This window comes from Cupressus sempervirens, chromosome 11 (genome assembly GCF_028749045.1).
Source record: "Cupressus sempervirens isolate cs-2001-9-10 chromosome 11, ASM2874904v1, whole genome shotgun sequence".
Lineage (NCBI taxonomy): Eukaryota > Viridiplantae > Streptophyta > Pinopsida > Cupressales > Cupressaceae > Cupressus > Cupressus sempervirens.
Window position 1 is genome coordinate 814,651,040 of NC_143128.1, and position 26,508 is coordinate 814,677,547.

Genomic DNA, 26,508 nt, shown 5'->3' on the forward strand with positions numbered 1-26,508 from the left:
GAGGCATACTACGGAATGCAAGGTCGGAACCATGTGTTCTCTCTACTCCCATCCTAGTCTGTACAAGCACTCAAGGCATGGGCGAGAACATCAAAAAAATTATTTTTTTAGGTTCATTTAATCCCCATTTAGTGTATAAATGTTATCACTTATTAACCAAACTTAGAATGAGTTACCCTGGTAGCCACTTAGGGCTCCAGCCCCCATTGCAAGCCACTTCCCAACACTACAAGTAGATAACTTACTCTAAGCTCATGGAATCATAAAATCACCACAGTCCTATACAAGCAACTGTAAAGAAAATCCAAAAGATAATCCATAAAAAGAATCATAAAATACCCATGGTAAAAGCATCAAATATCCATAATAATAATCATCAAATCTCCAAGATAAGAATCATCAAATCTCCATGAGCATTTGAAAAGAATCCATAGAAATTCATGACTGCAACAGTTCTCTATTGGCAACTGAAGGCATCACTAATAATCAAAAGTATCCATTGGTTCTCAATAACCAAAATATATCTCAAGATAAATGGTTCTCAATAAGCAACCAAGAATATCTCAAAATCATACTGATCGAAGACTCCAAAATGGTTGAGTCAAACATGACATCATCAAGAATAAATCCACATTTTAGTCCCATCATGATGACTAGAAAATAATCCAAGGATAACTAATCGATGAATAAAAAATGATTAGCTCAAGTGTCTCATATACATCTCAGGCTCACACATGAAGACTGATGATCAATAACAATCAGTAAATACAAAAATTTCATAGAGCATACGATCACATTACCATGGTTGGGTTTATAAAGATCGAGACCAAATAAGATCAACAAGACATCATATCTCATAACCCCCGAGCCTCTGGTAACAACCTAGGACTGGTCAACACTAGTCAATCCCAAAACCCAAAACAAGAAGCATATAGAATACACGATGCAAACACATGTTTTGGTTTACTAAATTCACATAGTTGAATCATGTGTAGGGGTTTTCAATTTTCTGTTTGCAAGTATACTTTCAAGTGTCTTAAATTTCATCATTTGACTTTCAAGTCAACCCAATTGTTCCCTGATAGCATTATCCTTCCATTATTAAGAATTACATTCTAAGAATAACTTAAGGATAAATATTCACTAAACTGATCATCATAATCAAATGATCATTATTTGTTTATAAGAGAACTAGTTATTAATCTTCGAATAAGAAGAATATAACTTTATTAAATTGATCAATTAAATGAATCAATTCTCATAGGTGCACAATCCATGACCTTTCAACATTCTAATAGTTCTCAATTAGAAACTTAATTAAGTATTACTATAGTTTGAGTCTTTTAATTTAATCGTTATCATCGTTGACAACCATATAATATCTAAAGTCATAATTCAAGTCATAAGACTTATCAACTTCAATATAGATAATCTACAATCTCGTTAAAAGAATTATATCAATTAAATCTCTATTACATAACTTAATTATTAATTAAATCTAATTAACTCTCATTAATTGATTTAATTAATAATTGCATAACCATAGCAATGTTCCAATTAATATCAGTTGACTAATAACTAACTAGAATTATGTAAGATAAAAGTCAACTATAATTCAATACTCAAATGATCATATTAATAATTCAATAATAATAATTTGTTAATATCTAATAACAAGCTATATTGGGAATCTTATTAATAAATCTATAATGACCACATTTGTCATACTTTCAATAAATACTAATATTCCCTTGATAAAACAATTAAAACTCTATTATCAATTAAATCTAATTAATTTTATGATTAAATTAACTAGTAGCTATGTCAATAACTACATGATTATCAGGTGATAATAGTTTCATTCATTAAGAGTCAACTATGTATCATTCCATCAATGTTCAAATTATTACTTTACTAATAAAAATTATAATAAATCTCCGATATTAATATCTCAACTAAATACCTCCTATGTTGGTTGATAAATAGATTAATTATACTTCTTCTACTATTAACTAATCTTAATTAAATTAGATTAGTTAATAAATCATATAAAACTAATGCATAAAAATAAAATTGCAATAATATCTTTAATTCATTCCATGATTTGATATATTATTTTTGTGAAGTTTAAGCATAAAGAATTCTTGGTTATGGAAAATGGAAAAATATCTGTACTTGAATAAAATAGTCCTAGTATGAGGGCCATATCTCCCTAATGAACCATTGGATCGGGCTGAAATTGAAATATATTGGAGAGGGTGAAGTTGCACCACTTCTAACCAGAGCGATCGAATAAATTTGATCATGATAAAAAGTTATGAATGACTGAGTTTGGGTCTATCCAAGGGGCAGTGAAAGGGTAGTTTGTGATGAATTAAGAATTTATCCTAAAAGGTAATTGTTCTCTAAATTTATCCATTCATCCATCTAATAGGTTTATCCATACGCATCTAAAAATATAATTTGATAGAAAGATTACATCTAACCATTCAAATTTTCACCTTAGAATTTTTATTTTAATTTCAAATCTTGTCTATCTAATTTAACAATATAAATTCGAACCCAAACCCGATTAAGATCTAATTTCTTTCTAATTTGAAAATAGGCTTTTTCTATTGTTTTCTTCTCAACCAAATAAAATATCTAGATTCCAATTTCAAATTGTAGATTCAATCACAGAGAGTATTCAGACACATATAACAAACACAATGAAGACAAGAAGAGAAAGAGTGCAAAGGAAATATGAGAATATCACGAGTGCACCTAGACACTGATGCTAACTTGCCACGCCTCAGAAGTCCATAGAAAAGTCCCTTCCTTTTCCAACATTGGCAATTCTTCCAAGATCCAAGCCAACCTAAATTCTCACGTAACTAGAAGTGGTTGAAGAAGCATAGAAGCATGTAGAAACATATGAGCATGTAGAAGCATATGAGCTTCTCAAATGCATGTAAGCTTTGAAGCTTCCATTTTAGCTTGAAGCTTGTAGTTTCCATTAAGCTTGTCCAAACACACTAGGAGAGCCTCTATTTAAAGGCCTCTAAGATGCATCTAGAGTGTCTCTAGAAACAACTAGAAGATAAGCATGACAACCAAGCATGAGTCTTCTCCAACCTTCTAGATGAGTCTTAAGATTGTAGACACCATGTGCTCAAATAAAATGCTAACTTCTAAGTGAATACAACTTGTGCATTCTTAAAGTACAAACCCCTGTGTTGTCTACATGACAACTCCTGAGAATTTGCCAACTCCTATGTGAGAAAATATTAAAATAGTACACATTAATTAATTTAGTATTTACTTTACTCTTTCCAATTTAATTCATTTATTTATCAAATCTCATGCACTAACTTTGATAATTCCACTTTTCAATCTTAATATATTTATATTTTAAGCACATGAAATCTAGAATCTTTTAATAATTTTAATATATTTTCCACTTTAAGATTTCATTTTCCAAAACTTAAATTGCTAAAATATTTATTAGCTTTAATAATATTATTATTTAGTCATTTATTTAAAAATGAACTCCAATTATATTATTATTAAAATAAATATTGTTACATTCCAAATTTAAACTTTAAACTTTTATTTTTAAATTTAATTATTTTATTTAATTAATTCCCCAATTAATTAAATAAAATAAATATTAAAATACCATATTAATTTTTCATTAAATTAAACCATTAATTAAATATTTTAATTAGGCTTAATTAATAGAAAATACATCAAAGACTCATAAGGGTAAAATACGAAAATTCATCATAGCCAAAATACATACAAAATCAAATCAAGGGTTTATATCATGAATTACGTTATCCAACGTATTCGGAGGGTACTCAACTCAGATACTTGTCCTAATTTTCCAATTAGGACAAATGGCTTAAAGGGTTGGGATTTGGACTTGAGAATTTATCTCCCCTCGCTTATCATTGAGATAATGTGATAGGGTACGCTCATCCTGGCAATTCAGAGAAGTCGATACCCGGTACCTGCAACCTGCATAAAAACTATGCATGTACAAACACAATATATACTAAACTAAACAGGCAATGGCAGGAAGTGGTGCATCGTGTAGATCCTAACTAGCAGGTGACTACGACTCCCTTCCTTAACCACATTAGACACGTCATACAAAAGAAAACACGCACACCATACACATGCAAGTATGAGGTAAGTATCCATAAAAAAACACATATGATAATAAATCATCTTACTAATCATCATTAATAACTGCAAACACTGAAAGTAATCATCATGCATACATGAAATTTAAAATCTAAGTAATCTCATCACATAATAAATTGAATCCATAGCACAACATCTGATAATCTCAAAAGAATGCTGCTAACCAACAACATAAAACTAGCTCTAAAAGAGTTCAGCAACGATAACAAAATGTGAACTAGGGGCAGGCACTACAAAAGTTCAAAATCATCTTACAAATACAAGATAAATGTTGATCCTAAAAAACCACTTAATTTTAATGACTAATATCATGTACATGATTGAATGTTAAGATGAAGGAAAAGTGTTTAAAATAGCAGAGATTTAACCTCCCACAACTTTCAAGATTCAGATTAGATAATTCCAAAAGAATGCAACAATCACAACTTAACTCCAAACATAACACACACTCTCAAGAATGCATATTATCACAAAGAAAACACGCTCCAAGAAGTTTCAGTAGAATAAAATTATAGAACTTTGTTCCAATCACTACAAATTCGAAACGTTCTATTTCAAAATCTAAAACATAGAGTATCAAAACAAAAGTATTTTTTCTTATGTCTGTGGAGAGATTAACCCTTTCAAATATCATCTATTACATATATATAGGAATAGGGCTGGATAGTTATCTAAAATTACCCTACCAAGAGTAAATAGTTTCTTAGTTAACACAACAGTGTCAATCGAAATGTAGAAAGAAATAAATAGGAAAAATAAAAATAGCTACCCATTGATCATTTGGCACATCAGGAGGAACTGTTTGCACCAGCCACAATCCTCATGAATTTCCATGTCTCATATGTGGTTGAGAACACAAAGATAAAAAACTAATGTGATAGGTCAACATATGCCATCCTCTATTTCTAGATTTCCTTTTCTCTCTTTAGTTATATCATATTTTCTGCGTGCATCTCCAAATGCTTTAGATTGATTATCATCATAGCTTTAGTATGAAAAATATTGGAGAAATCCTCCTTGCATGGTGCTTTATTGTCTCAAACCTCATGGAATTTCCTTTGAATTTTTCTTATCAGTTCTTCCATAGGAGCAACGGAGTCACTCACTTTTCCTGCATAATGTTTACCAAACCATTTTAGATCACTTTGAATGATTTCATCCATGAGCTTGAGGCTATATAGGATTTATTTGATCTCATGGATTTCCTTGATTAGCACCTCATTTCTCCATTCGATGCAATCCTTTATCACATACAAGGTTTTCTCATCAAGGCCAATGATAGGGCATTCAACTTGAAATTTTTGTAAACCAAATCTCTAAATTTCTCTAATCCAGAGCACTACCTTCACCCAATTATTTCTCTCTTTTTCAAAACATTCATTGCTAGACTCCACCTTTTTAATGATGACAATAGCTTCTTTCAAGGCCTTGTCCAAAAGTCTAACCTATTCCTCAATTTTCTTTAGGATGTATTGCAACCATTCTTTAGATATTTTTGCAATAGCTTTGTACTTCTGTAGATTGTCAAGAAATTGTTAATTGGCTGAAGAGGATACATCAACCAACATTGACATCTCATTCAATGGTTTGGGTTTTAGATGCAGGATGACATCGATATATTGAGACATGTTTTTTATTGCCTCTTTCATTTCTTTCTTGTCTTGAGTGTCCTTCCAAACTCTATCTACTATCTTCTTATTTGAAGCTTCAAAAATCTTCATATCAACTGCATGATTCTCCTTTCCAAGATTGACTCTTGTTATTTCATAGTCCTAAGAGAGAGTTTTTTAGGGGGCATGTCTTTTAATGGCTTGGCTATTTCAGCTATCCAGTGTGCCAAGTTCTTATCAAAGTTAAACCTAGACTCAGTTTTGGCTCTTTTAGTTTTTAAAGGCTTTCCTAGGCATTTTTTGACTAGATCATCAATAGGCATGGATATTGGTACTAGATTCCTTTTCTTCTCAGTAGAAGTTTCCAACCATTTGGGGGTAGTAGGTTCTTTACCTGCCAAAGGAGAAATTTTTGCTCTAGCCAAGGTATTGGATTGAGAACTAGTATTATCAAGGGACATCTAAGAATCTAAGGTATTATCGGCCATGAGGGAAATGGGAGACTACTTCAAACTTACCTTTTCCTTGGTGGGATCTAGTCAACTATGACTCTCCCCTTTTCTTTGCCTGATGTTGCCTTTTTAGTGCTCGAATGAGTTACCTTTTTGAATTTTGGTACCTCTTCTTGAACTTGAAGTTGAAGTGGATTTGGGGTTACTTAAACTTTGACTTTAGCTTCAACTTTATGAGAACTTGTAATAGAGTCAACAATATCAAGGTTAGAGATGGCCTCAGGTATGTACTGTGTTTTCTTGTACTTAGCTCTTGAGTATTTTTCTATGACTCTGAGAGTGGTTGATTCAACATTCTTTGATTCTAACCACTTCTCAGTTCTTCTCAACACTTCTAAAGTACAGGACGTTAGGTCATCTTCTTCCCTCTTAGTCTAGTTGAGCTTAGGGATGGGTATGCATTCAACTTGTTCAACATAGAATGGGTCAATAACCTCCTCAGCTTCATCTTCTTTTATCCCATGAGTATTGAGATTTATCTTGAACACACTGATTTGATTGACTATTAATATAGACTATAATCTCTTTCTAACTTCAAATTCATTGAGACAATTTGCCCAATAATCTTCTAGATGAGGAACATGGATTAATGAAGGTGCATGCCCTAAATTATTTTTAGCAAATCCTGCATAATCAAACTCTTTTCTAGCAATATAAGGTTTGAGGCATAAACGTGACAATGTAGGTTGTGTTGACTTAGCCTGGTTGTAAGTTGAGTACTTCTAGTGACCAATTTCAATAGGGAACAAGCATGTGACTGGCTTCTTTGTGCTTTTGGAGGAGTCAAATAAACAAATAATCTGCCTACATATCTCTGATAAAACAATACTATCTAAACAGTAACATGACAACTTAAATGGTTCACTAGAAAGACCCCCAATCCTGAGATATATAAATTTAGGGAATTGGATATAAATGCACCCATAAGTTTTAATAGCCTACATGGATTCCTCTAATAACCTATGATTTTCATGACCTTGGAGCTCAAAAATTGACCTCCCACAAAAACAATCATTAACCCTCCTAAACTCCTTGCAAGATTTAGTTGAATGAAGATCTTTGTAGTATTGGTAGATAGTCATCTCTTCTATCCATGGCATGTGTGAAAGTCCCTCCCATTCTTTGGATGTTGCTAAAATATAGACTAGGAAGGAATATAGAAATAATGGGCTGAAAATTCCTATTGCTATTAGGCCTCCATGTAAATTCTTAGCTATTAATCCATCCAGTCAATAAAAATTTCACCTTCAATGATCTTAGAATGAAAAGATACAACCAACTTTCCCAATGAAATGCATGATCATTGCCTTTTATCTTGTTCAAAAGTAACACAATGTCTACTATTTATTTAATGAAATGCTCGATTATTAATGGCTTAGGAAATCTAGATCCCCCTTTAGCTGGACTTAAAATCCAAGTTTGAGCTATGATATTGTCATAATTCTTCTTTCTGTCATGATATAGATGCTCAGATTATTCAAAGGTTCATGGTTCATAGGGTTCCTCATGTGGGATTCTCAGGGCTGCACTAACACTTGTCCTACATATTCTTACTAACACCTCCCCTAAAGCTTCCTTTATACATCTGGTGTTGGGGTCATAGTGATTTGCACACTCAACAACTAGTTTCGGGCATTCAATAGCTGGTGGGAAGGTAGCAGCTTCCAACAAACCACTACTAGCCAATTTCTAATGTATGGGACTAGACTGAACATCCCTCGCCTACTCAATTATACCCCCTAGGTTTTTATTTACCATGAAAGTATCCCAAATTTTGGGAAGGGAACTCAATAGGAATTAAGGTTTTTCAAGCTTAGGCATTTTGGGGCAAAAAAGAATCATGGTTCAACTTAAAAGATATAGATTTACAAAATTAAACAAAAATACTTCAAAGGGAAAACCAAGCATGGAAATGACAAAGTGAGAGATAATGCACTTATAGTTTTTGGTAGAGTCTAGACCTCCACTTTCCTTGCTTACCAATCAACATCAAGAGCTCAAGATAATGGAATGAGCAATTATGTAGGATAGAAGGTTATTATAGAGGATATTTGAGGGCAGATTTGAGTAGGCAAGAAGGGTTAATTACAAATGTTCCATCTATACTTTGACAAGACTTACAAGGATTATTTGCTATAATATCCATCACATCCATATGCAACTCGACATTTCATCATGTCAAAAAAATTTGTGCACCACCTTTTTCCATAAAGAAAATGTACTGAGCACGATTTCTCATAATTGCCACAATTATTGCCTTTTGCATCTTCAACATCACCATAGGATGGGAACCATTCCTTTAGCTCATAAATATGAGTCTATAATCCTGCTATGCACTTTCTGCAAGAAAACAAGCACACATTAGAAATTTTTGAAGTTGAAGTTGAAGTTTAAATCAACAACTTCCAAAAGTAGACTCGAGTCAATAGGGAGGACACCTTGCCAAAATGAAAAGGAAAGGATAAAGTTAAACTCAAACTTGAAGTGAAATTGGGCTTCAACTTCAACTTCAAATTACAAAATGACACTTGGGTGATAACTTTGTACATCAATGAAAAGATATGGTAACAATTGGCTCTGACTGGGGAATGAGACCAAAAGGGATAATAGGTGAACTTAGAATCTCTAGTTCCACAAATAAAAAAGAATAGAACTAAACTAAAGACACACAAAACAAGGAAGATAGGAAAAAAATGATTGAAAGGAAACAAAGCAAGGGAAAATGGGTAATTACAATGAGGGTGAACAAAAAGCAGACCTAAAACTCAAAAAGCTTAAGATCCTATCCATTATATGATAGGGGTAGATCATCACCATTAAGATATTTAAGCTTGAATGCATTGGAACCCAACTTAGTTGATATAAAAAAAGGTTCTTTCTAAAGGCTTTCAAATTTTGCATGGGCTCCTCTTGGTTCTCTTCTCTTGTCCCATAGCAACACCTGATCTCCTATCATGAACTTTCAAGCCCTAGCTTTTCGATCAAAAATCTTCTTTACCGTTGCCTAATGACTAGTGATGTGATCCACTATCTCCCTCCTTTCTTCTTTGATCTTTTAGAGATATAGTACCTATTTTTCAATAGTAGTAGAGAACAATCCATCTTCAATTTCTTCATGTAGATTTAGAGTAGCAAGCTCTAAGGGTAAAGACAATTGTGCTTCGACTCCTATACTAACTCAAAAGGGGTCATACCAATAGCCCTTTTGGGAGAGGTTCTATCAGCCCATACTACTTCATACAAGCATTTATGCCAATCTCTACCCTTTTCATCAACTAACTTCTTCATGATATTTATTAAATTTTTATTAGTTGACTCGGCCTGCCCATTACCTTGAGGAAAGTAATTAGAGGCATGTGATAATTTGACACCATGATCATAGTAGAACAACTAAATTTCTTGGGATGAAAATGTTTGAGCATTATTAGTCACTATTTTACTTGGAACTCCAAAATGTGTTAGAATTTTTTGTATCAAGAATTTATAGACCACCTCAGATGTTGTAGATTTCATAGGCACTGCTTCAACCCATTTGGTAAAATAATCAGTGACAGCGAGAATATGGGTATGAATAGCACTTGAGTTAGGATGAATTGGGCCAATAAAGGCAAGTCCCCATTGTTGGAAAGGCTCTTCTATTATGACTGGCTTCAAAGGTAGTGCAACCAATTATGGTTTACCTATAGATAATTTACATTTTGCACAATTACTGACCCATTTATATGCAAAATTAAATATACCTAGCCAATAATAGCCACTTCTTAGTATCTTAAAGGTAGTCGCTATGGATGAAAAATGTCCATCATAGGCTTCATTATGAAAAGTTTTGAGTAACTTTTCCTATTAATCAAAATCAATACATCTTAGGAACATTCCATCCAAACCTATTTTATACAAGATATCATCAACAATTACAAACTTAGCTACTCTAAGTTGGAGACTTCTTCTATCTTTTCCTTTTACATGATTAGGGCATTCCCCCTAGGTTAGAAAATATGCTATATTAGAATACCATTTGTCTTTCAATTCCACTAGCAAGAAATCAAGGTAAGCCTCTTCCTCTTTTCTTTCTGATATAAGTTTGCAAAGACCTTGGTCACAAACCATTTTGGTTGGTTTGATATCTAGGTCAAACTTTTGTACCTTTGACACCTAGGTTGCTCTTTTATTTACTGCTACATCTTGTTGTGTAAGAATACCTTTAACTATTGTAGATGGTACATATACTAGAGAATGTGAATGCAAAATTTAATACCAAAAATGTTTTATAGCCTTGACAACATAAAATGACTACTTTTTAGCTAGGGAATAATGCAGTTCACATTTCTCAAGGGGAAGACTCATAAAAGAAATAGGTACTTCATCACCTTTTTCATTTCTCTAAAGCAATATGCTTGACATAGTGTGATCAAATGTGTAGCAATACATTATGAAGTCTCTCTTGAAATCTGGATGGAAAAGAGTAGGTGCCTTGGAAATAGCTTTCTTTACTTCTTCAAATGCCTTAATGGCTAGGTTATCCCACCTAAAATTTTGCTTTTCACTTAGGAGTTTTGCCATGGGTTGTATGGTTTCAACAAAGTTAGGACAAATTTTCTAAGAAAGTTGATCTAACCGAAGAAAGATCTTACACCATTATGGTTAACCATCAAGAAGAGATGTTGAATAGCTTGTACTCTTTTTGGGTCGATCTTAATCCTCTCCTTGAACACTATATGTCCCAATAACTTTCCTTTGGTTACATCAAAGATTGATTTCTTGAGATTTAATGAAATGCCATGCTCTCTGCACTTCTCGAAAATCTTCTCCAAGTCTTTCAAGAATTTCTTTCTCCTTCTTGATAATATAGTCATATCATCTAAATAAACTATGATACACTTGTCTTAAAAGGTGTCCAAAAGTTGAACTCATTGCACGTTGGAAAGTTACACCTGCATTTATCAAACCAAAAGGCATTCATTTATAAGAAAGAGTGCCCCGAGGATTTGTGAATGTTATTTTGTGTTGGTCTTCTTTAGCTACATCAATTTGATTATAGCCTGAGAAACTTTCAAGAAATGACATCATTTATGAGCTTGCTACTATTTGGAGTATCTAATCCATAATGGGTAGAGTGAAGTTATCTTTTAGGATTGCCTGATTCAGGTTCCTAAAGCATACGCAAATTCTTATCTCTTCATTCCTCTTTCTCATAGGTACTATGTTTTCCATCCATGTGGACTGATGTATGGGAAAGACTATTCAAGCCTTAAGAATCTTATCAATCTCCTTGAATATTGCATTTGAACCTTAGGGTTATAGCTTCTTAGCTTCTACCTAAAGGGAGAGACATTGGGCTTCAAAGTAATATGATGTTTGAACTGTCCTTTCCTAAATATTTTCAAATCCTCATATGACCAAGAAAAAACATCAATATACTCAATCAGTAATTTAATGAATCTTGTTTTTTCTTCTATTTGCAACAACTTCCTATGTTTATCATTTTAGGGTTATGATTATCCCCTAGGTTGATCTTCTCATATTCACCACTCTCAACTTCTTTGGGAATTGAGTTTTGAGCCAGAAAAGCATCTCGCCTATCAAAAAGTCTCTCAAGTTCAACTAGGCCTTTAGGTATCACATTTCTTTTCAATTGTATGGTATCATCTACTTTCCCTTATACCCAATTAGAACAAAATTTTCTACATTCACAATTAGAGCCTTCAAAATAATTAGTGGCAAAATTTTCCATACTTTGTAAGAAAGCATTAATATGTGCATCATCTTTGAATACTTGCCAAGAATTTTTATTATCTGGGACACTTGGCCTATGGATGATCTCTACAAGATATTTATTAGTCATAAAATTAGGATGAGGGATAAGAAGAGAGGTTGATACTGCAAACGAATTTTCTCTAGAATTTAACTCCCTAGGAATGGATTCAATGGAAAAAGCTTCAAAATCTTCAATTTCATCCAATGCACAATTCCTATGATGCCCCAGTCTTTCATTTTTCATAGAAAATAGATTTGTAACCTATTTTACTATTAAATTTGCATCACCTTTAGCTTTTAGTAATTTAACATGTTTCTTTGTGGCTTCTTCTATTCCCAAAAGTAAAGCCTCATACTCTATTGTATTATTTGTGTTTTCAAAGGCTCACTTGTAAGATGAAGAAAAAGTTTAACCTGTAGGAGATATCAAGACAACACCAGCTCCAAACCCACTTAAGAAAAAACTTCCATCAAATTCCAACATCCAAGGAAAATCCACCACCTCTGACTAGATACTTATTTCTTCATTTTTAGGAATAATCAAGTAGTTAGCAAAATCAGTTTCCTGATAAAGAATTTGAGAGTTTGGATCATCAGATGGGAAAATTGTGTATTTAGACTTGCCTTTAGGGAGTAGGGTTACTTTCTATTTCCCTATAGGTATAATGGCTTGGGACAAGTCCATCTTGACTTCTCCTCCCAAGTCTCAGTAGAAAGTTTGGCTAAGGAGCATACCATAGCTAGTTGGGATATCAACTACTAAAATGGTAAGCTTTATTCTCTTTTTAGGGTAAGATACTAAAGAAACCTAAGCATCTTTTATGTAACCTACCAAAGGTACCTATTTAGAGTCCATTGAATAACACTTGCCAAAGGTTTTAGTTAAGGGAAGTTCAAGGGCCTTTGCAACTGCTACTAGCATTATGATATCTGAAGCATCAGAGTCTATTATACAATTGCTTAACTTGATACCATGAAGGTAAAGAGACACATAAAATGGATCTAGCTTTTCTTAATAGGTCAATTATGGACTGATCTTATTAGGATGGATCAAGTCTTTATGATTATCAAGCTTTGAAGTCTTGGCTTCTTCATTGCAAGTAACTTTATTAGCTTGTTTAGCAAATATATCAAATGAAGGTTGGTGAACATATTTAATTAGCTTATTGAGCTCATAGTATTCATCTTGTTGGTGTTTTAAAAAGGTACAAGTTTCAAATTACCTTGATGAGAACAAGACACATCTAGGGGTAGCTAATTCCCATCCTTAACATGTCATTTCAAACACTAGGCTAACTATAAGGCTTGACCCTTCTTCTACTTTTGGCTCTACAAAACCTAGGTGGGTAGACCTCAAACTCAATCTATATGGTACCAATGCAAAACATATTCCTAAATCTATAATCAGTAGATTTAACCCTTATTTCTCCTATTAACTCATGTAATAACATATATCTACAGTAGCTAAATGAAAAACAATGCAATTCATAAGCCGAGTGAGGGTTAGACTTTTCATCTCTTTGACATGAAAGGGAGAAAAGCATTTGATTAATGATGTTGAATTCAACAAAACCCCAAATATGCAATAGTAAGAACTAATTGATCTTATAACTGATCAATGCCTTATCCATTGGGAAATTCTATGAATCAAATGCATACATATGGATACCTAAGACATACTCATATATACATATATCTAATCTATCCATTCACCTTGTAAATAGACATCTATTTTCAATATAAATCTCATTCTCACCTGATATCATCATCAATAACTTGCAACACGGTTGATTTCCCTGAAGCATTTACATGACTCCTTGAATTATAAGCAACAATGAAACAACATACAACCTTAAGGGACTATAACTATGACCTAGGCTCTTTGTTCAAAGATCATAAAACATTGAAAATCATTGATAAAGGAGACAAGATTTAAAATGAAACCCAACACTTGTTGTTCTTTGTATTGATTTCCTTGAAACAATACATTCATGTGCATGAAATAAAAACATAGAAGCACCTAATATATCTAAAATTGCTGTATTATCTTTCCTACTGATGTTCATACAAGAGAAATTGATAAAAAAATGTGGCATCATAGCGATAGGAACACATCAAAACTAAAACCAAAAAAATGGTATCATAGCAGTGAGTAGTTTTTCTCCAAGAATTGAAACCAACTCCTACAATGGAGAAAGAAAGAGAAAGATATAGGAGAAAGTGAATTCCCAGATCTAATCTAAAGATGACATGTGTCCACTTAAAATTTCATCTCCCAGCAATGAAAAGAATCTCTCTAATCTCTCTCTATAATTGTATATTAAATCTTCAATCATTTTGGCCTCCAAAAGAAAGAAATATCTGAGATATTTGATTGAAAGAACATAACTAATTTTGATGCCAAACTTGAAACCAAGACAAAGGTAAAAATTAGTTAAAAATGAACTCTAGAAGCACAAAAACTTTTTAAGAATTTGTTTAGACTTCAACAAACTTCAATATTTTCCTCCTAATTAATTCTAATGCCCCATGATCAATTTTTCCTATTCCACTGAGAATGCCTCGAAAAACACAAATCTACTTGTAGAGCGAACTGTTGAAGACTTGCTCAAAAATTGACCCCAAATCTGGAAAATTTATCTCCTCCCAATTCCAACAGTATGTTGCACTGCATATTTTGGCTAAATATTGCCCTCCTATAGTCAATTTGAAATTATAGCTCCCAAGCTATGATTAAAGCATTAAAAATTGAAAAAAAGAATTAAAAAAATTATATAATTAGACTATATAAAATTTTAAAATCATTCAAATATTTCAAAATCAAAACTCATGCATTGAAAACTTTATGAATTTTGATTTTATATTATTTAAATCTCCCATTGATGCCAAGTGTCAATCCTTTATTTTTCATTTTCCAAGTGGGCCCCACACCCATCTAGAAAACATTTAAATATTTGAAAATTTTCAATTTATTCCTCATTCCACTTATCCTCCAATTCACATGCTAATTTTCCATTGGTCAATAATCTTGATGGGTGCCACCTCACACGAAGCATATTAATATATTTAATATATTAATCCTTTATATCATATATTAATCCTCATGCATTTTTGGCTTCCCATAACATCATAGAGCCTTTTAAAAATCTTTACACTCTTACGCACACGTAAACCAGAAGCCCCTTTAAAAAAAATTATGCCCATATTCTGGGCCTCTCGTAGCATCATAAGCCTCCTTACTTTTCTTTACATTGTTACGATGGACTACTATCTCATAGTGTCAAAGCTCATTTACCTTGCAATTTCCACTCTTATGTTAGGCTACCGTATGGCACTTTCATCTTGCAAGGTTTGATCAAAATTTGCCTCAATCTTCATGCTTAGCTAGCCAACCACGGGCCCCACGTGCATGAGTGTTGCCTTTTCAAAAGGGTATATCTTTGAGACAACACTCATATTGTGTGGATTTGTATTTAAATACATAAAAACATGCCCATGAAAGTAATGTGGGACAATGTTTATGCATTTTCTCTTTGCTCTATTCAAAAACCATCGGCCTCCCTTATTTTTCCACATGGGCTCTTCTATTCTCTTTGTCTCATAGCTTGTTTCATGTCACTTCCTCCTCTTTGTTTTGTCTATGCTTATGCTTTTTCAGTAGTTTCTATATCCATGGAAACATTCTTTGCATTGTCCCAAGTAGCTACCTCCTCCCTGACAATGTTCTTTACAGTGTCTGTGCAATTTGCAAAAGTGAGAATAACATTATCATTAGCTTCTTCCATTTTCAATGAGGAAACTTTGTTTTAAAACAATGGTTTCCTTGTGTTTATGAGCTGACTTTCCTATTCATGCATGGTTTTCTCTATAGTTTATGGTTCCTTCTCCTCTTGGGTCTACAGATCCCTCCTCTGCCCTTGCCGCTTCTTGCCTCTGATGTGGGCTTTCCTTGGCACAGATGTCACAACCTCTTTAGCATTCAAGATTGGCTTCCATGGTATTCTCTTCAAGCCATTGGCTTTATTGGATCTACCTTGAAAGTCTCCATCCAATGTTAATTTTTGTAAACTCCACTCCACCACCAATGAAAAATCAACAACAAGAGATGTTGGCCTTTTTGAAATAGGATCATTAATTATATAGCCCATTAACTTAAGTGTAGCAATCACAGAGTAAGTGGCACCACCATGAGATTCCATGCCTAGAATCAATCCAAATCCACCATCATATGAATAACAATTGACAATATATCCCAATGCTTTGTGCATGTCCATCCCACTCCAATCATCAAGCATGTAAGACATTGCTGCAATACAAAAAAAAATTTGTAGATCTATCTCAACACCAATATGAAGAGGAGTAAAGCTTCTATCAAATTGTTGAAGATTTTTCATTTATTTTAATAGCACATTTTTATCGAATTGGGCTAGATCATCACCCATAATTCTCAGAATAGATAAAATAAAGTAGGTGCTCACCAAGTGATCACCATTATTAAAGTTAGCTCCATCTATATCCTTTATTATGTGGATTGAAGATCCTTGGAAGCCATAAAAAAATCCATTTTTTTCCTCCTTATCTAAGGATAGAATTTGCAAGTGATACACCCAATTGGTAACTTGTTTTACATCAACCTACACTTCTCAGTGCAACATTTTGTTCATCTAATTCTTCTCCAAACATATTCAATATTTTGCAATATAGTATGCCTGAAATCCTCTTTGTCCATAAAGTATGGATATTTCCTAGGTCTCAAATAATGTGGCATCAATACTACCTTCCTATTTTGGCAAAATCCATAGCCTTGGCTGCCAACTTTGCGAGTTTAAAACAATCCTTGTCAAGTGCATCAAAATCACTTAGATCTACCCTAACAACATATGCATTACAAATAACATCCACACTATTGAAAATATAAACTTTACTTTTTAACTCAACCAAAAGAGTGATAAATTAACAATTTCAATCATGCATAATACGTATACGTTCCTAGTTAATCTGATGTAGATTAGTCAGGCCCCAAGGCAGGTCTGACTAAAAACAAATTTTCATTTCTGAAAAACTAAACTGCAAAAATGACTCATTCAACCTCAGGCACTGATTTGAAAAGAAATTTGACCACTGAAAACAAATTTGAAGCTCATTTTACATCTTTTTGCAAACTATCAATTTTGCATTAGGAGGTCCTTTGATTGGCCTTAAAAATTGACCCAAAGACCTAACTAGGCTCTAAAATCTTACATATTGATTTTCTATTCTACACAGTTTTACCCCATCGAATCTCATCTCATGAAAAAATACTCAATCAAAAGATATTGACTATCGAAGTTAGCTCCTTAAAATTGTCTGCAAGAAAATAAGTCAGAAAATAATAAATTGCATTTGAATTTGGCTTTGAAAATTGGGTAAAAGGATACTTGGGGGAACAAAAAATGGGACATTGGTTCACTATCATGAGAAGAGTATAAATATACAATTTGGGCTCATGATGAATAACAAGATGCAAATGGCAAGCGGTCAAAGTGGGCTACTCAGAATTTGTAGACTGGAGATTGAAAAGCATTTTTTGCAAATGGAATGGCCCTAGGAAAGTGTGCAGATTGATTCATCAAAACTTACAAACTAGCACAGTCAAAGTATTTTTAGAGTACAACATAGTGGTACAAACCATTCGATCTCACCTATCATAGATTTCAATTCATGACATAACGAACAGGGGTACTAATTAATTTGTATTTCATGACACCAGTGAAACTTTATAAATCACAAACGAAATTGTGTTTGGAAACTTATCAAACAGATTCCTCATAAGCTCAAATTAGGAACATAGAAAATCTTTGATCCTTAGAATATTATGCAAAGGGAAATCTATTATTTGGGTAAACTGGTCAAAAGTTATGATAGGTCAAATAGGGCCTTCTAGAATTTTGCATAATTTACAAATGCATGAAAATAGTAAACTACCAACTTTGAGGAGTTTGAAACCTAATCAAATGGATTCAAAATGACTTAAAACTTGGAATATAAGTTCTTTGATATACATATTAAATATCCCCAAATTGGTGAGTCATAAAAAATTTCTAGGTTAAAGTTATTCAAAGAAAAATTGGGCTTCCTGTCGTTGTTTGACACAAGCAAAAAATGTAAAATTGGAAACTACACAAAATAGGACTTCGCAAAATGGCTCAAAATGTCAATTTAGCTACATGAAACATATAGATGTACTGAATACAAGGTGTTAGAAGCATTAACAACTTTTTATGCATCAAATAGGTAGCTGGGTAGACATGCATCAAAAATCATTTATAAGGCTCAAAGTGATTCAAAATTTGGGATAGACACTCAAAATGGGGATGCAATTTTGAGTGCCATCAGTGGCTCTATCTGGGGATGCATGCACCTTGCAGGCATGGCAAGGATTCAAATCTCGGGATGAATTAGACCACACACCTAAAACAACAAAACTTCTCTTGAACAAATTTATTGAAAGCAAGAAAACTACTCGTACTATGTACAAACGATGGCCAAAGGCCACCAAACTTCAACAAATTTTTTTACCTCTGTCATAAATCTAATTTTCATCTGAGCATGAATGAGGTAAGCTAGAAGTACCATTTCTATTAGTTTCACTAATCAGATCAGCATCTTGAAACACACCACTTAACAAAACTGAATCTACAACTTCACTTTCATAATGCATACAAAAACTAGATTCACTTTCAACCACTTGCTCATTATGAAAATTTTGATCAACATATTCACAAATATTAGACTCAAATTGAAACTCTTCTTCATTTAATGAATCATGCATGCTATTAGTCTCAAATATGAAGGTATCATATTCAACATGGGGAAAGGGATCACACATACCTTGAAATTGTGTATCCTTGTGTATAACGAGATAATACTCAAAGAAGCAATCAGATTTGTACTCACATTTATCATCAATGTCAGAATTTGAAACTAATTCGAAGTCCTTCAATGATTCTTCACAACCACCAAATGGATTAGTTATTGCATTAAAGTATTCATCATAAAATTCATTACAAGGTGCATGTTGATTTTCAATAAAACCTTGCTCAAACACCTTGTCATCCATATCATGAGATGCAACATCATCGTCATAATCACTATCAAACTTGGAAGAAGAACATTCTAATCTTTGATAGTAGTAGGATAAAGTATCATCATTAAGATCATCCTCAACTAAATTTGAACCTTCCATGGGCTCTTCAAAAAGAGGGTTGATAATTCCATGTAAAGCGCCCTTGTAGACATTATGACAAGTGATGTGCTGATCAACATCAAAATTCTCACCATATAAAAAATTAGTTAAAACTTTAAAACCATTTGTAACATCACTATCATGGACACTTTTAGCATATGAAGAAGAAAAATCAGAATTATCACAAGAAGACACACCATCAACTTCATCAACAAAGCATGTAGAATATAAATCAATGTTACTTTCATTGTCTTCATTAAGGTGATTCAAATGTCTTGTAAATCAATCATCCTTTATTTTATCAATAGGTGCTGATGCATTAACCTTATAATCATTTTTATGCTGATTATTACTACTTGCATCTTCACACCATTCATCTACACAACTAATCAATTCATCTTTACAAACAATCTCTTTATACTTATATTGTGTAGACAAATCTCCTTTACAACTTTCAACCTCTAGCTGATTTGTACAACTCTGAAATGGAATTTCACTTTCAGATTTAGAAAAAGAACTCATACCTTTACTCATGTAAGAGTACTCATTTCTATCATTTCTTTCTTCTATATAATTTGCATCAGATTCATATGAAGATGCACATGTACTACCACATGAGCAACAAATGTCATCCTTATCTTCACATGATGCTTCTTGATTATACACACATCAAAAACTTTATTGTCATCACTTGAAACATGACTTTCAACTTCTTCATTCTCATATTGAGATGAATGTCTTTCAACTTCAGATTTTATAACATTCTGAACATAGGGCAATCTATGAATAATATAAATCATTTCTTGCATATCTGATTGATCAAGTGAATCCACCTTACCATCCACTACTAAAACATTAGAAACATGTACGCTTTGTTCTTCTAGATGTGATTGAGATAAATGTGGCTCAAATTTTTCATCTTGTGTTATCTCTCCATAGAATGTCAGATCAACAAAATTAAACTCATCATTAGAGACATAACTCTCAGCCTCCACACTTCCACAAGATTTAGATCTAAATGTAGCAACCTCATATTTTGAAATATTAGTTACACCATCATACATATAATTATCATGAGAAGAACTTACTATTGTAACTAAACCTTGATTCATAAAATCAACACAGTGCTCAATGCTATCAAAGTCTGAAATACATCTTACTATTGTAACATCATGAACATATATGTCTTCATTTGCAATAGACTCATTCTTCTCTATACACACATTTTGATTTGAAATTTCAATCTGATTATTCATTACAGTAGGGGTATTGATAAGCTAATTTGAAATTGAAGCATCAACATCACATTCATCCTTTCTTTCAAACACATTACACTAGCACACATTTTTAGAAAAATGACTTCTAGTCAATCCGTATTTTAGATTGTTTTCAATCTTTATAGTAGTCATAAAAGCTTGATAAAATGTCCTAGGTTCTTTATCCCTTAGCAGATAATTCATTTTCTTGTCAAATACATCAAAGTACATAGCTAAACACATTTGATCATTAGTTCTATAACTCTCAGGGCTCTTATTTAAAGCTTTTGCAAATATGATATTAAATTGAGGAAAAAGTTCACCATTCTCAATATGAATCCTTAAAAATTTATTATAAGAATCAAATATGTTTACCTTTTCTCCAAATTGCTCCATGAAGGAAGAATGCAACTCACCCCAAGATGCAATAGAACATGCTGGTAGAAAAGAAAACTAATCTCTAGAATCCCCTTCCAGAGTCTGAACAAAAAACTTCATATGCATGTCTTCATGAGAAATTTCATAGTCACCCGTAAAATCACTAAAAATTTGTACATGATGACTAGTTGAAATAAGATTTTTCCCACTAAACTTAGGCAATTTATTTCTAACATCATTAGGAATGAAATTTAGGAAACCATGAATACCATCAAAACATAATGACATGTATCTCTTGGTAGAAAAAGATCTAGAAACATTACTAACTAAATGCATACTTGATGAAAGAAAACTTGACATTCTTCAAAAATTTGAAACTCGTCAACAATAATTCTGATTTGTAATTTGCAGCAAGCTTATAACCTTCTACCAATGAATCACTTCAAACACTTCACAAAACTTTACAAGATAAAACTTATTCCTACGAAGTGTATAAAACCTATCACACTATTCTCCTCCTCCTAGTGCTAGAAATACCACTTGATAGAGAACACATATGTAGAACTTATTTTCATGAAAAAGGAATCACATGAAAGTGTAAAATACCTTTAGTGTTTCTTTAGGAAAACATGTATCTGCTAATTGGCATAGGTGTTGATCTCAATTCCTCACACCATTGATCAAATCCTTATAGAGCCACCATCTCCTTGAGGAGAACTAAATGAAATCACTATTGTGATTCATTTTTATCATTCAAAAATTTCTTATGATAGTAGATCAAATAACACTTTGAAACTCATTAGTCAAGAACTTATACATCTCTCTTCTTGCCTAAAACTTAACATAACATTCAGATTTTCCTAATTCAGTTGAAAACTCTTGAAAACATTTATACAAGACCAATCTACACTAGTACAAAGATATTTTAGAGAGTCCCCACTCACAATTGTGAGAAAAATTTAAAACATGATTCATAACATGACCAATTTGAATTGGATCTTAAACTTGTAGAATTTGTAGAACTTTAAAAACTTACAAGAGAGAAACAATCTTTAATCAATTCTAACTCTAAATTTACAATAGTATTTTGAAAACCACAACTAGTTGAATTGACTAGAAATATAACTTAGTAACAACACAATCTGCATTCAATCCTTCCAAGCTACTGTTGTCTTGAACAAAGCATCACTAGGGTGCATGACATTTAAGCAAGAAATTTGGAAGAAAAAATAAATCAAAGAACTTACTGTTGAAACTTTTTTCATGCACTTCTCTTGTGTATTGAATCTCCTTTTTAAATTCTCAAGGTTTGTCTATCATTTAGATTCAATAGAGTCCCCAACAAAGTCATCATTTTTTTGGTGTTTTAAAACACCACAAGTTTCAAATTACCCTAATGAGAACAAGACACATCTAGGGGCAGCTAACTCCCATCATTAACATACCATTTCAGACACTAGGCCAACTATAAGGCTTGACCCTTCTTCTACTTCAGGCTCTACAAAATCTAGGCGAGTGGACCTTAGATTCAATCTATATGGTACCAGTGCAAAACAAATTTCTAAATCTATAATCAGCAGATTTAACCCTTATTTCTCCTATTAATTCATCTAATAACATAGATTTGCAATAGCTAAATACAAAAAAATGCAATTCATAATCTAAGTGAGGATTAGACTTTTTAGCTCTTCAACATGAAAGGGGGAAAAGCATTTGATTAATGATGTTGAATTCAGCAAAACTCCAAATATGCTGCAATAAGAACTAATTGATCCTATAACTTACTAGTGCCTTATCCATTGGGAAATTCTATGAATCAAATACATACCTATGGATATCTAAGACATACTCATATATTTAGATATCTGATCTATCCATTCACCTTGTAAATAGATATCTATGTTCAATCTAAATCTCATTCTTACCTAATATCCTCAATAATAACTTGCAACCCTATTGATTTCCTTGAAGCATTTACATAACTCCATGAATTATAAGCAACAATGAAACAACATATAGCCTTGAGGGATTGCAACTATGACCTAGGCTCTTTGTTCAAAGAACATAAAACATTGAAAATTATTGATAAAGGAGACAAGATTTAAAATGAAACCCAACACCTATTGTTCTTTGTATTGATTTCCTTGAAACAATACATTCATATGCATGAAATCAAAGCATAGAAGGACCTAATAGATCTGAACTTGTTGTATTATCTTTCTTGCTACTATTCATACAAGAGAAATTTCTAAAAAATGTGGTGTCACAGTGATGGAAACAAATCAAAACCATAACCAAAGAATGGTATCACAGCAGTGAGTAGTTTTTCTCCAAAAACTAGAACCAACCCCTACAATGGAGAAAGAAAGAGAAAGATATAGGAGGAAATGAATTCCTAGATCTAATCTAAAGATGAAATGTGTCCACTTGAAGTTTCATCTGCCAGTAGTGAAAAGAATCGCTCTAATCTCTCTCTACAACTACATATTAAATCTTCAATCATTTTGGCCTCCAAAAGTAATAAATATCTGAGATATTTGATTGAAAGAACATAACTAATTTTGATGCCAAACTTGAAACCAATACAAAGGTAAAAATCAATTAAAAATGAACTCTAGAAGGACAAAAAAAAATTTAGAATTCATTTAGGCTTCAACAAACTTTAATGTTTGCCTCCTAATTGATTTTGATGCTCCATGATGAATTCTGCTTGTTCCACTAAGAATGCCCTAGAAAACACAAATATGCTTATAGAGTGATCTAGTGAAGACTTGCTCAAAAATTGACCCCAAATCTAGAAAATTTATCTCCTCCTAGTTCCAACCATATTTTGCACTATATATTTTGGATAAAAATTTCCTTCTTATGGTTGATTTGAAATTCTAGCTCTCAGAGTATGATCAGAGCATTAAAAATTGATTTTTTAAAAAAAAATTATATAGTTAGACTATATAAAGCTTTAAAATAGTTCAAATCTTTCCAAATCAAAACTCATGCATTGAAAACTTTATGAATTTTGATTTTATATTATTTAAATTTCCCATTAATTCCAAGTGTCAATTGTTTATCTTTCATTTGCTAGGAAGGCCCCACATTTATCTACACAACATTTAAATATTTGAAATTTTTTTATTTACTCCTCATTCCACTTATCCTCCAATCCACATGTCAATTTTCCATTGGTCAATAATCTTGATGGGCACCAGCTTACACTAAGCACATTAATATATTTAATATATTAATCCTTTATATCATATATTAATCCTCATACATTTTTGGCTTCTAGTAACATTGTAGAGCCTTTTAAATTGCTTTATGCTCTTACGCATGCATAAACCTGAAGCCCCTTAAAATTTTTCTTAGGTCCATACATTGGGCCTCCCATAGCATCGTGAGCCTCCTTTTTTTCTTTACATTCTTATGATGGACTATCATTTCATAGTGTCAGAGCTCATTTAGTTTTCCATTTCCACTCTTGCATCGGGCTACCATGTGGCACTTTCATCTTGTGGGGTTTGGTCAAAATTTGCCTCAGTCTTCATGCATAGTTGGCCAACCACGGGCCCTACACACATGAGCGCTACCTTTTCAAAAGGCTATGTCTTTGAGACAACACACATATTGTGTCGCTTCATATTTAAACACATAAAAACATGCCCATGGAAGCAATGTGGGAAAATGTTTATGCGTTTTCTATCTCCTCTGTTCAAAAACTAGCAGCCTCCCTTATTTTTCTGCATGGGCTCTACTATTCTCTCTATCCTATGGCTTGTTTCATGTTACTTCCTCCTCTTTACTATGTCTATGCTTATGCCTTTACAGTAGTTTCTATATCCATGGAAACATTCTTTGCACTATCCCAGGTAGCTACCTCCTCCCCAACAATGTTCTTTGTAGTGTTTGCACAATCTGTGAAAGAGAGAATAACATTATCAATAGCTTCTTCCATTTTCAACGAGGAAATTTTTTTTTAAAACAGCGGCTTCTTATATTTATGTGTTGACTTCCTTATTCATGCATGGGTTGTTCTATAGTTTAGGGTGCCTTCTCCTCTTGGGTCTACAAATCTCTCCTCTGCCCTTGCTGCTTCTTGCCTTTGACATGGGCTATCCTTGATGTAGATGTTGCGGCCTCTTTAGCATTTAGGATTAGCTTCCATTGTATTATCAAAATATGTTTTCAAGTCATTGGCTCTATTGGATCTACCTTGAAAGCCTCCATCCAATGTTAATTTCCATAAAATCCACTCCACCACCAATGACAAATCAACAACAAGAGATGTTTTTCCTTTTTGAAAAAAGATCATTAATTATATAGCCTATTAACTTAAGCACATCAATCACATAGTAAGTGGCACCACCATGAGATTCCAAGCCTAGACTCAATCCAAATCCACCATCATATGACTAACAACTAACAATACATCCCAATGCTTTGTGCATGAACATCCCACTCCAATCATCAAGCATGTAAGATATTGTCACAGCACAAAAAATAAATCATGGATCTATCTCAACACTAGTATGAAGAGGAGTAAAGCTTCTATCAATTTTTTGAAGATTTTTCACTGATTTTAATAGGACTTTTTAATCCAATTGGGCCAGATCATCACCCATAATACTCATAATAGATAAAGTAGAGTAGGTGCTCACCAAGTGACCACCATTATTAAAGTTACCTCCATCCATATCCTTTATTATGTGGATCAAAGATCCTTGGAAGCCATAAAAAAATCCATTTTTTTCCTCCTTATCTGATGGTAGAATTTGCAAGTGATATGCCTAGTTGGTAACTTGTTTTGCATCAACCTGCACTTCTCAATGTAACATTTTGTTTGTCTAATTCTTCTCCAAACATATTTAGCATTTTGCAATACACTGTTCCTAAAAGCCTCTTTGAACTATAAGAGATTGAATCCTCTTTGTCCATAAAGTATGGATGTTGTCTGGGTCTCAGATAATGTGGCATCAATGGTGCCTTCCTATTTTGGGAAAATCTATAGCCTCAGCTGCCAACTTTGCAAGTTTAAAATAGTCCTCATCAAGTGCACCAAAATCAATTAGGTCTTCCCTAACAACATGTGCATTACAAATAAAACCCATACTATTGAAAATATAAACCTTACTTTTTAACTCAACCAGAAGAGAGCTAAATAGACAATTTAAATCATGCATAAAACTTATACATTCCTAGTTAATCTAATGTGGATTAGTCAGGCCCCAAGGTGGGTCCGACTAAAAAAAATCATTTTTAAACAACTAAATTGCAAAACTGACTCATCACCCTCAGGCATTGATTTGAAAACAAATTCAACCACTAAAAATGAATTTGAAGCTCATTTTACATCATTTTGCAAAATTTCAATTTTACATGAGGAGGTCCTTTGACTGGCCTTAAAATTGACCCAAACAACTGACTAGGCTCTAAAATCTGACACACTCATTCTTTGTTCTGCACACTTTTACCCCATTGAATCTTGTCTCATGAAAAATACTCAGTCAAAAAATATTGACTGTCAAAGTTAACTCCTTAAAATAATTTGCCAGAAAACAAGTAAGAAAACAATAAATTCCATTTGTATTTGG

The 26,508-nt window shown here is 32.9% G+C and overlaps 1 pseudogene; it reads right to left on the minus strand.

Annotated features, from left to right (window-relative positions):
* Nucleotides 1–15,960: 15,960 nt before the first annotated feature.
* On the minus strand, nt 15,961–24,872 carry LOC149532052 (geranylgeranyl transferase type-1 subunit beta pseudogene; annotated as a pseudogene).
* Between the last annotated feature and the right edge of the window lie 1,636 nt (nt 24,873–26,508).